Raw genomic sequence first — 12,772 nt, 5'->3', positions numbered from 1 at the left:
CATCTCCTCTCCATCTTCAACCGGATCTGGCGCGATGGCGTCTTTCCATCGCAGTGGTGGGACACCACCATCATTCCGGTGCTCAAACCCTGTAAAAACCTGCTTGGTGTAGATAGCTATCGGTCCATCAGCCTCAATAACATTCTTTGTAAGCTGCTGGAATGTATGGTGTGGCAGCAGTTGGGTTGGGCCCTGGAGTCACGTAGCCTAATGCCTCTGTCAGGGAGGCTTCCGCCACGGTCGCTCAACCACTGATAATCTTGTGTCCCTCGAGTCTGCCATCTGAGCAGCGTTTTCCAGCCTCCATCTTTTTTGATTTACAAAAGCGTATGACACGCCCTGACATCATAGCCTTGCTTCATTATACGAGTGGGGTCTGAGGCCTGTTCCCGATTTTTGTCGAAAATTTCCTGCCGATTTGTACTTTCCATGTCAAAATGGGTGCGCCCCCCCCCCCCCCTTATAGTTCTCCATCATATCCAGGAGAATGGGGTCCTGCAGGGCTCTGTATTGGGTCCGTATTTTTAGTGGCCATTAATGGTCAAACAGCATCTGTAGTGCCGTCTGTCTCACCTTCTCTGTATGCAAACGATTTCTGCATTTCGTACTGCTCCACCAGTACCGGTGTTGCTGAGTGACGCTTACAGGGAGCTATCCACAAGACGTAGTCATGGGCTCTAGCCCACGGTTTCCAGTTTTCGGCCGCAAAGTAGTGTTATGCACTTCTGTGTGCGTCGTACCTGTCAATCAGAATCATAATTTTACCTCAATGATGGTCCACCGACTGCAGGTGACATACCGACCCTTAGGCCTGGTTTTAGACGCCAGGTTGACTTGGCTTCCTCACCTTTGTCAGCGTAAACGGAAGTGCTGCAACACCTCAATGCCCTCCGCTGCCCGAGCAACACCAACTCGGGTGCAGATCGCTCTACACTGCTGCAGCTTTACAGGGCCGTGCTTCAATCCCGCCTGGACTATGGGAGTCTAGTTCATGGTTCGGTGGCGCCATCAGCGTGGCGTTTACTCGACCCAGTGCACCATTGCGGTGTTCGCCTAGCGACAGGATCTTTCAGGACGAGTCTGGTGATCAGCATCCTAGTGGAGGCAGGAGTCCATCCATTGCAAGTTACTCGTGCACAATTGTTCTCGAGTTCAGTTGCACACGTTTGTAGATCCCTGCACATCCGAATTACTGTCGCCTTTTCCCACCCATGGCGGTTCATCTCCCACATCGGCGGCGCAGGTCAGTGCTTAAAATTGCAGTTCGTGTGCGACCCCTTCCTCCGAACTGGAGTCCTTGCTTTTACCACCTTTACTAGAGGTTCGTTCACATACACCTCCATGGTGAACGCCTAGCCTGCGGCTTCGTCTGGATCCTTCAGATGGCATTAAGGTCTCTGTTAACCCTGCGGCTCTCTGCTACCACTTCATCTCGATTGTTGACAAGTACTGAGGCTACAAAGTGGTTTACACCGATGGCTCGTTGGCTGATGATCAGGTCGGCTTCGCGTGTGTCCATGAGGACATAATAAACACCATTCCTTGCCCAATGGCTTCAGTGTTTCACTGCTGAGCTGGTAACTATATCTCTGTGCTCCTGAGCACATCCGTTCATGCCCTATGGAGTCGTTTCTTCTTCGTACAGACTCCTTTAGCTGCCTACAAGCTATCGACCGGTGCTACTCTCGTCATCCTTTGGTAGCGACCATACAGGAATTAATCTATGCCCTGGAACGGTCTAGTTGTTTAGTGGGGTATGTCTGGACGCCAGGTCACGTCGGAATCCCTGGCAACGAACTTGAAGACAGGCTGGCCAGACTACGTGGAAACCGCCTATGGACATGGGCTTCTCTGCAACTGACCTACGTTCAGTACTATGCCAGAAGGTCTTGCGGCTTTGGGAGACGAAATGGTATAACCTCAGCACACACAGCAAACGGTGTGCCATTAAGGAGACTACGAATGTGTTCGTCATCCATGTGGGCCTCTTGCTGGGACTCTGTGGTTCTCTGCCAGCTCCACATTGGCCACGCATGGGTAACTAACACATGGCTAGCCTCTGCGCTGTGGCGACCTACCTCAGTCTCGTTGCGTCGCCTGGCTGACAGTGGTGAGCTGTCCTTCTTTGCCTGCCCTGCGACACTTTTCAGTTACCGGACTCGTGTCCATTAATTTTAGCTGACAAAGCCTCATCAGCAAACTTAGTGATGGTGTGTTTTATCATTCTATAGAAGTTCTCGCGCATGTCCCTTGTCCCTTTGTTCTCCACTTTAATGCTTTTAGGCTGGCTGTTCTTATGTGTCGCAGAGTGGCTGGCGATCCCTTTTTATTCTCGTGGTCAGCCAGCCACGGTCATCTGCGCTCTTGTTTTTACCCCTTCTACATGTTTTGCTTCTCTCTGTGGTTTTTGCTGTTTTGTCCATAGTAGTGTTGGTTGTCTTTCTGTCGTTCTGGTTCTTCCTTTCTCCCATTATTGTGCTGTACGTCTCCTTCCTTTTCTTTTTTTCACCTGCATAATTATTTTACCAGGAACAAAGGCCCGACGACGTCGCAGTTTGGTGTGCCCCCTCTTTTAAATCAACGAGCCAACGAACCATAGCATCCGTTTGGTCACCGGTGCCTCTTGCACTCGCCTGGTTGAGTGTCTGTATGCTGAAGCTGCTGAACTACCACTATCCTACCACAGTGACTTCCTCCTCAGCATGTATGCGTGCCATTTTTCTGCCATGCGTGGCCACCCATACTTTGTCTCCTCCATTGATGATTCCTTTGACCGTCAGTGTAGTGCTTGTCCCTCTTCTGTTACCTCCAGGAGTCCGCTTTCCGCACTTCTTACGGTGGCTTAAATTCACACTTCCTGCGACTTTCCTGGTGGGTGTGAATCCTTCGCTTCGTGAAGCTTCTCATTTTAACCTAGCTTTCATTCACTTCCTAACGACACTATTCCAGCCTCGGTCTATCGCCTTTAGTTTCTTTGCAATGGTACCTTTTTATACACCGATGGCTCTCGGACTGACCATGGGGTCGGGTGTGCCTTCGTCATTGGCACCTATGTTTCGATATCGGCTTCCAGTACAATTCTTAGTATTTACAGCCGAGCTCTTCATCCTGCATTAGGCCAAGGAGTACATCCGGCGACACAGGCTTTTCAATTCTGTCCTTTGCTCAGACTCAACCAGTGCCCTTCAAAGTCTATGTACACTGTACACTGCCCATCCCTTAGTGCAGTGGGTTCAGGAAAATTGTCACTTGCTCACTCTTGTTGGAGCCAGTGTCGTGTTTCTGTGGGTTCCTGGTCATGTCGGTCTACCAGTTAATGAGGCTGCTGAAGCTGCTGCCAAGGCTGGAGTCCTCGTACCTCAGCCCAGGAGTGCCAACATTCCCTCTGATTTCTGTGATGCCATCTGTCAGGTGGTGGTGTCCCTTTGGCATCACCAATGGCCCTTCCTTCACAGGAATAAGCTTAGGCTGAAGCCGCTCCCAGTGCCTTGGACGATCTCCTGTCAGACCTTGTGCCGGCAGGAGATTATTTAAACTCGGCTGCGTATTGGGCATTGCTCTTTCAGCCATAGTCATTTGCTGAGTGACGCTGTCCCACCACTCTGTACATATTGCTCCAAAATTTTAACCGTCTGCCACTTCCTGATGGAGTGCCCTTTCTTTTTAACTATTTACGTTCCAGTTTGGGTTGGCTGTCATTTCAGCGAATGACGCGGTGGCTGTCTACCGCGTTTTACTTCTATCCGCTGAGTCATTATGGTGAAGGTCATATAATTTTTAGTATTGGACTTCCGTTCGTGTGGTGCGTTTTTAGCCCTGCCGGTTTTTAGCTATCTTCTTGTCAATTGGGATTGATGAAGAGTCGTTTAACTCCGCTATGTTTGTGTTCTCTGGCTGTGGCTTGGGCGTGTATGACCCCAGCTGTCGTTTGCGCCCTAAAACAAAACTAATAAAACAGTTTCCATGGAACTGGTAGTGTGAGCAGTGAGAGATAACGTTCGGTTGCGATGTTGATTTGCAGGCGCTGGCGGGGGCGCGAGCGTGCGAGGAACAGCAGCGTGGCACGCTAGGTGCACCCAAGCCCACTCCAGCCACCCCCACAGATGGGTCACCTACTCACACAACAGCCATCGATCTGTCCCCAGTCCCCCCGCCACGGCTGCGGTATGTGGCGAGACGTACGGAACCCTCGCTCTACAGATATGCCTTGCTGAATGCAGCGAGTTTGCGGGACAGGTAAAATTTACTGTAATCAGGCATTTATTTAATACTAGTGTTGTGTCCTCACAATGATGCTTCTGACCTGGAAATTACCATATATTTCAGAATTATCCATACTGAAATGGACGTGGTATCTACTGTTAAGAAACGTACAAAAACGTGACTGCTAATAAAGTTTAGACTAATGACCTAGGCTAAGGGTATAGATCAATGGAAATCTTAACGTTTTCAGTGATGTCGCACGTGTTCAGGCTTGTTGTGACTCGGTGTCTCGGTCAGTAAGTGTAAGACTACAAATAGGTCTGCATTCAACCCCCGGTTGTTCCTCGTAATTTTGTCCAATCACAGTGTGGGATCCTGCCCACTCTTGTAATAGAGGGTGCCTAGGAAGCTGTTTCCTCGGATAGCTAGACAGCATATAAGCAAATGATATTAATGGAGTTTCACTGTAATTGAATTGACAATATTTAACTTTGCCTTTCTCACAATGAAATGTCGCAAGCATTTGGCGACATGCAAATATCAATGTCCTTAGATAAATACAATTTCCATGTAAGCAATGGATATAAATAAGTCTCAGCATAACAGTAAGGATGACGACTCGTCTTCCAGTGCGGCCGAGGCTAGCTGGAGCGGCGCTTACATTCTGTTCGGATAGAGGCCGCTCCTGTCGTGGCGCGGTCCAAGTCAGCGTACTATTGGTTGACGTAGTCAGTCTTCTCTGCTGTTAAGTTTCGCGCCGACGTGCCGGCGCTTGATGTTAACCTGGAACACACAGCTTTTATCCGGAACTTGCAAAGTGCCTAGTTTGCCAGTACATGTTTAACGGTAGGTACCCTCTACCTTATTCGGTAAAACCATTTCAAATGTCAGAAGGCGGCAGGGCGTAGCGCCTCTAATAGGATCAGGTCTATTTGAAAATTGTGTGGTGCTCTAACGAACCTTCAGTTTTACAGCTTCTGTTGTGTGCAAGTAATGAATGATTGACCCTGCATAAGAATGTGTAGTGGCTTTAGTTCGTCACGGAACTCTCCCCATGCTAAAATTTCCTAATAAGTTACATAACGCATATGATCAATAAAATTAATCACAGGAATATTATCTCTACACTCTGGCACCCAAACAGATGGTCCCTCAGACAAGAGCGGGATTACATACCAACTTGTAGACAACTGAAAGAAGCTTACATCCCAAAGTCACTCAACTAAATTTCATTGAAGCTAAGATTGTATGCGAAAGATATTCAGAATTGTTTAGTTCGATGGGACATAGACCTACAGTGAGATGGTAAACCAGTGGTACCAGCAACCAGATGGAAGTGTTAGCAGTTACGTAATAACGGTTCTGGTGTAGTTTTCATAATGAATTCATAGAAAATTACGCGAATTGACTGATAAATTAATTAACCCCAACACCCCTGATGTCATGGGTTTTTGAACAGTCTATGGTTGGCCAAGTCTGGGAAAAAAAGCCGAAAGTGTCCCACACAGTCAGATCCTTAGCAATGTATAGTAAATGTATTGTTCGTATCGTCTATCATATGTGAATCTGGAATCATAATAAGATGTCTGAACAGTTGCTTAAAGTGTTATGTCTGAGAGTTTGAATGATGGTCAGTATGGAACGATGGATGATGATTGTCGAATGAAGGTCCTCACCACTTAAATTAAATATGGCGATAGAGAGGAGGTTGAGTCAATATAGTGGGGCACTTCGATATGCTTGTTTTCCACAACTTGCCGTGTGGCATGAGTGGAATGAATAGTCATTTCCAGATTAATGCATGCTGGACTACCTCAAACCGGTCAGGTGGGACATGATTGTCCTGTTGACTTACGAACGTGCATTCCATGATCTGTGATCTGACATTCAACGATGACAGCTACAGAATTTATCGATGAACAAAGTTCTCCAGCCATGTAGTCTCCAATTTAACAACTGCAATCCCCCCCAGGGGGTCCACAACTCTCTTGTCCCCCCTGCGGGTTCGGGGGTAAGAATAGGCCCGCGGTATTCCTGCCTGTCGTAAGAGGCGACTAAAAGGAGTCTCAAATGTTTTGGCCTTAATGTGATGGTCCCCCTTGGGGTTTGACCTCCATTTTTCAAAATTCTACAGAAGTATGAGCCTTTTGGGGAAGGACACCTTACATGGTGTACCACTGGTCCTAAGTGCACTAAGACCTTGGCACTCAGCATTGCACCGGCGTTGTCACCATACCCATTATTCCTCAAATTGGGCCTAAACGCCTGATGGGTTGTCCAAGTTACGTCCATAGTGCATCTCCATCTGCACCAGCGATCATGATGGACTTTCCATGGCACCAGAAATCCAGCACGGTAGCCAGCCCGTTGTGGTGGGGTCGTCATGTACCCTCTAGGTTGTAGCCCCCTGACAACACAGGGATCGTACTGCCGATACCTGAGCTGCACCCTCCCCACGTTGGCCAAGGAGTAGATGCCCGTCTCCTTGGGGCATCAGGACTCCCGGCAATGGTCATCCTGCCAGGTGGCCCTTGCTGCGGCTGGGTGGCGCCCGTGGGGAGAGCCCCTGGTCGGAGTGGGTGGTATCGGGGCGGACGTTTCGCACATGAAACGTCAACACGTATCAGGTCGCTCTGCGGCCGAGTCTTCCAAAAGAAAAGGTACCGTTTCTAGTTCTGGTTCTCCTGCCCTTTCCCCCTTGGCCACTCCATGGGAGGAGGGACAGGCCCGCCGGCTTGGGGCGAAGTACTTCCCCCGCTATTTGGTCTGTTCTCGAACAGATGGGGGGACGTTCGCCACCTCCAAGCCCATGTTCTTTGTTCAACACATTGAGGACGTCTTCGGGGAAATCGAGGCTCTCAGCAAGATGCGATCAGGGTCCGTTCTTATCAAGACCACCTCTGCCACACAATCGGCGGCACTCCAGGCGTGCGACCGCCTAGGGGACATCCCAGTCTCCATTGTCCCACATCTGGCACTAAATAGGACGCAGGGGGTTATTTTTCATCGTGACCTCCTGCTACAATCTGATGAGGAGCTCAGGGCCAACCTGGAGCGCCGCGGCGTGCATTTCGTCCGGCGAGTCCAGCGCGGCCCCAAAGACCGTCGCATCGACGCCGGGGCCTTTATCCTCGCCTTCGAGGGGGGCGTTCTCCCGGAGAAGGTAAAGGTGATGTGCTACCGGTGCGACGTGCGACCTTACGTCCCGCCTCCTATGCGCTGTTTTAGGTGTTTGCGCTTTGGGCACATGTCGTCCCGGTGTGAGGCTGAGCCCCTTTGTGGCGACTGTGGACGTCCTCTTCGTGAGGAACATACTTGCACCCCACCACCTCGGTGCCCTAATTGTCCTGGCGTCCACTCGCCTAGGTCCCCAGACTGCCCCGCCTATCAAAAGGAGAAAAAGATGCAAGAAATCAAAACTTTGGATCGGCTCTCTTATTCTGAGGCCAGGAAGAAGTATGACCGCCTTCATCCCGTGTCACTGGCCACTTCGTTTGCCTCAGTTGTGTCCACTCCTTCCGCTGTATCCTCACCTCTATCCTGTCCCCCCTCCGCCTCCTCTGCCCGTCAGGGGGCTCTGCCTCCGCCTCCCAAATCCCTCCCTTCCAACTCCTCCTCCCCCGCGGCCCCCACCCCCCCTGACCCAGGGGCCACCCTTCCTCCTCCTCCTCCCCCCACGCCACCTGAGAAGCGATCCTCTTCTCAGGCGTCCATCGGGGAAACGTTCCGGACCCCAGCTTCCGAGGTCCGGCGTTCCAAAACGGACCCCGTGCGTGAGGACCTTCTTCGGGGCCAGCCCACCATCCCTGTGCCTCCTCGGCCTTCCAAGAAGGCCTCCAAGAAGAAATCTCTATCCCCCTCTCCACCCCGGCGCGTTTCATCTGACGCTTCATCCGTGAGTCGCTGCTCCCGGCCGTCCTCAGTTTCGCCGGGACGCTCTGCTGCCAGGCGTTCCGCCGGCCTTTTGTCGGCAAATGATGCGGCCCCTCCTACACAATCAGGGACAGCGGCCGCAGCTGGCGACGAGTCGATGGAACCGGATCCGCCTGCCGTCAGTTGTAGCGTTGTTGCCTCGCAACCTGGCCCTCCGCGGCCATCGAGGTGACCAGCTCTTCCCTGTCTCGTTCCCCCAACTTTTTGACTAGCAGTGGCGTTGTTTCATTGGAACATAAGAGGTATTCGATCTAATCGGGAGGAATTACAACTGCTCCTCCGCCTGCACTGTCCGCTCGTCCTTGGTCTCCAGGAAACCAAGTTGCACCCGACTGACCGTATTGCCTTTATGCACTATACCTCGGAGCGGTATGACCTCACCCCTGTGGACGGTATACCAGCTCATGGTGGGGTCATGTTGCTCGTTCGGGACGATGTCTATTACCATCCCATCCCATTGACCACCCCACTCCAAGCAATAGCTGTCCGTATTACTCTTTCTGCTTTCACTTTTTCAGTTTCTACCATCTACACTCCACCGTCATCTGCCGTTAGTCAGGCTGACATTATGCACCTGATCGTTCAGCTTCCCCCGCCGTTTTTATTGTTTGGCGACTTCAATGCCCATCATCCCCTTTGGGGCTCTCCTGCATCCTGTCAGAGAGGCTCACTCTTAGCGGATATCTTCAACCATCTCCATCTTGTCTGCCTCAATACCGGCGCCCCGACTTTCCTCTTGGACTCTACTCATACCTACTCCCATTTGGACCTCTCGATCTGTTCTACCACTATTGCCCGTCGGTTCGAGTGGTATGTCCTCTCTGACACATATTCGAGCGACCACTTCCCCTGTGTCGTTCTTCTCCTGCACCACACCCCATCCCCACGTCCTTCGAGCTGGAACATACCGAAAGCTGACTGGGGACTTTACTCCTCCCTGGTGACCTTTCCGGACCACGATTTTCCCAGTTGCGACAGTCAGGTCGAATACCTCACGGCTGTTATCATCAATGCTGCCGAACGTTCCATTCCTCGTACTACCTCTTCTTCATGTCGCGTTTCCGTCCCCTGGTGGAACGAGGCTTGTAGGGACGCTATCCGTGCTCGACGACGTGCTTTACGCACTTTTCGCCGCCATCCTACGTTGGCGAATTGTATTGAATACAAAAGACTCCGAGCGCAATGCCGTAGAGTCATCAAAGAACGCAAAAAAGCTTGTTGGGCCTCTTTCACCAGCTCCTTTAACAGTTTTACTCCCCCTTCCGTCGTTTGGGGTGGCCTGCGCCGGCTGTCTGGCATTAAGGCCCACTCCTCGGTACCTGGCCTGACCTCAGATAATGAGGTCCTTGTTGATCCTGTGGCCGTCACCAACGCCTTTGGCCGCTATTTCGCGGAGGTTTCAAGCTCCACCCATTACCACCCTGCCTTCCTTCCCAGGAAAGAGGCAGAAGAGGCTCGGCGACCTTCCTTCCACACGCTGAATCTGGAAACTTATAATGCCCCCTTTACTATGCGGGAACTCGAACGTGCGCTTGCACTGTCCCGGTCGTCTGCTCTGGGGCCAGATGCCATTCACGTTGAGATGCTGGCACACCTTTGTCCTGCGGGCAAAAGCTTCCTTCTTCGTACCTACAATCGCGTCTGGACCGACGGTCAGGTCCCCATGTGTTGGCGTGATGCCGTCGTTCCTATACCCAAACCTGGGACGGATAGACACCTTCCTTCTAGTTACCGCCCCATTTTTCTTACAAGCTGTGTCTGTAAGGTCATAGAGCGAATGGTTAATGCTCGGTTAGTCTGGATTCTTGAATCTCGACGGCTACTTACTAATGTCCAATGCGGCTTTCGTCGCCGCCGCTCCGCTGTTGACCACCTTGTGACCTTGTCGACATTCATCATGAACAACTTTTTGCGAAGGCGCCAAACGGTAGCCGTGTTCTTCGACTTGGAGAAGGCTTATGATACCTGTTGGAGAGGAGGTATCCTCCGCACTATGCACAGGTGGGGCCTACGCGGTCGCCTGCCCCTTTTTATTGATTCCTTTTTCACGGATCGAAAGTTTAGGGTACGTGTGGGTTCTGTATTGTCCGACGTCTTCCTCCAGGAGAACGGAGTGCCTCAGGGCTCCGTCTTGAGCGTAGGCCTTCTTGCCATTGCGATCAATCCAATTACGGATTGTATTCCACCTAATGTCTCAGGCTCTATCTTTGTCGATGACTTCGCGATCTACTGCAGTGCCCAGAGAACATGCCTTCTGGAGCACTGCCTTCAGCGTTGTCTAGACAGCCTCTACTCATGGAGTGTGGCAAATGGCTTCCGGTTCTCTGAAGAGAAGACGGTTTGTATCAACTTTTGGCGATATAAAGCGTTCCCTCCGCCATCCTTACATTTTGGTCCCGTTTTTCTCCCATTCGTGGAAACAACTAAGTTTCTAGGGCTCACATTGGACAGGAAACGGTGTTGGTCTCCACATGTCCCTTATTTGGCGGCCCGTTGTACACGTTTCCTTAATGTCCTCAGAGTTCTTAGCGGTTCATCTTGGGGAGCGGATCGCACTGTCCTGCTTCGCTTGTATCGGTCCATAGTCCGATCAAAGCTGGATTATGGGAGCTTCGTCTACTCGTCCGCTCGGCCATCCCTCTTACGCCGGCTCAACTCCATCCACCATCAGGGGATACGTCTTGTGACTGGAGCCTTCTACACTTGTCCTGTCGAGAGGATTTATGCTGAAGCTGCCGAGTTACCATTGACCTACCGGCGCGACGTACTGCTGTGTCGGTATGCCTGCCGGCTGTTGTCTATGCCCGACCACCACCCTTACCAGTCCTTCTTCGCCGATTCTCTCGACCGTCAGTACGGGTTGTATGTCTCTGCACTGCTGCCCCCCGGAGTCCGCTTCCGTCGCCTGCTTCGACAATTGGATTTAGTCCTCCCTACCACCTTCAGAGAGGGTGAGAGCCCGACACCACCTTGGCTCCAGGCTCCGGTTCATATTTATCTTGACCTCAGCTCACTCCCGAAGGAGGGTACTCCGGCTGCAGTGTATTGCTCACGGTTTGTCAAACTTCGTGCTCGACTTGCCGGTCACACCTTTATTTACACCGATGGCTCCAAAACTGACGATGGTGTCGGCTGCGCCTTTGTCGTCGGGGCCGCCACCTTTAAATACCGGCTCCTCGACCAATGTTCGAGCTTTATGGCCGAGCTTTTTGCTCTCCATCAGGCCGTTCAGTATGCCCGCCGCCACCGCCATTCATCGTACGTACTCTGCTCTGACTCACTCACTGCTCTTCAGAGCCTTGGAGCTCCCTATCCGGTCCATCCCTTGATTCAACGGATACAGCAGTCCCTCCATTCTTTCGCTGATAATGGTTCTTCTGTCAGCTTTCTGTGGGTTCCCGGACATGTAGGAGTGCCTGGGAACGAGGCTGCAGATGCTGCAGCCAAGGCTGCAGTCCTCCTGCCTCGGCCAGCCTCCCGTTGTGTCCCGTCATCTGACGTTCGTGGGGATGCATGTAAGAGGCTTGTGTCGTTGTGGTGGGATACTTGGTCATCACTTCAAGGAAACAAGCTCCGGGCAGTAAATCCGTTCCCAACAGCTTGGACAACCTCCTCCCGTCCATCTCGCCGAGAGGAGGTCCTTCTGACCAGGTTGCGGATTGGGCATTGCTGGTTTAGCCACCGCTACCTGCTCTCCGGTGACCCATCCCCGCAGTGCCCTTGTGGTCAGGCATTAACAGTGTGCCATGTTTTATTGTCATGTCCCTGTTTTAGTCAATTTCGTGTTGTCCTGTCCCTGCCATCTACTTTACCAGATGTTTTAGCTGATGACGCTCGAGCAGCTGCTCGTATTCTGCGCTTTATAACTTTAACTGGCTTGTCCAAAGACATTTAACCTCTTTACTTATTTTATCTGCATCCTTGTCATGTCCTTCTGGTGTCCCCCCCCCCTTCCCCTTGTGTTTTACTAGATTCCATGTGCTCTAACATCAGTGACTGGGCGCTAATGACCTCAGCAGTTGAGCGCCCTTAAACCCCACAAAAAAAAAACTTTCCTAGCGTCGACGATGAGGTCACACATATTACAGACGTTATGCTAACAGCTGCGAAACGTTCAATACCACGCACCTCCGAATTGCCCCGGCGCCCCCCAGTTCCTTGGTGGAACGAGGCATGCCGTGACGCAATACGTGAGCGACGACGTGCTCTTCGCGTTTTCCGCCACCATCCTACTTCGGGCAACTGTATCCGCTATAAGCAGTTCCGCGCGCGATGCCGTCGCGTCATCCGCGATAGCAAGAAGGCAAGCTGGAAATTCTTTACTAGCTCATTTAACACCTTCACTCCCTCCTCGGAAGTTTGGAGTCGGCTTCGACGGTTCTCAGGCGCGCCTAGTTTCTCATCGGTCTCTGGGCTCACTGTCGCGCATGATACCTTAGTGGACCCCGTCGCAATTTCTAACTCATTGGGTCAGCACTTTGCTGAGATTTCGAGCTCTTCAAATCACCCGCCAGCGTTTCTCCCGAAGAAACGTGCAGTGGAAGTGCAACCTCTTGCTTTCTTCTCTCAAAATAGCGAAAGCTATAATACTGTCTTCTCCATGCGGGAACTCCAACATGCACTCTATTCTTCTCGC

The sequence above is a fragment of the Schistocerca americana genome, chromosome X (assembly GCF_021461395.2).
Source record: "Schistocerca americana isolate TAMUIC-IGC-003095 chromosome X, iqSchAmer2.1, whole genome shotgun sequence".
In the NCBI taxonomy this organism is placed as follows: Eukaryota; Metazoa; Arthropoda; class Insecta; order Orthoptera; family Acrididae; genus Schistocerca; species Schistocerca americana.
This window is presented reverse-complemented; position numbering follows the sequence as displayed.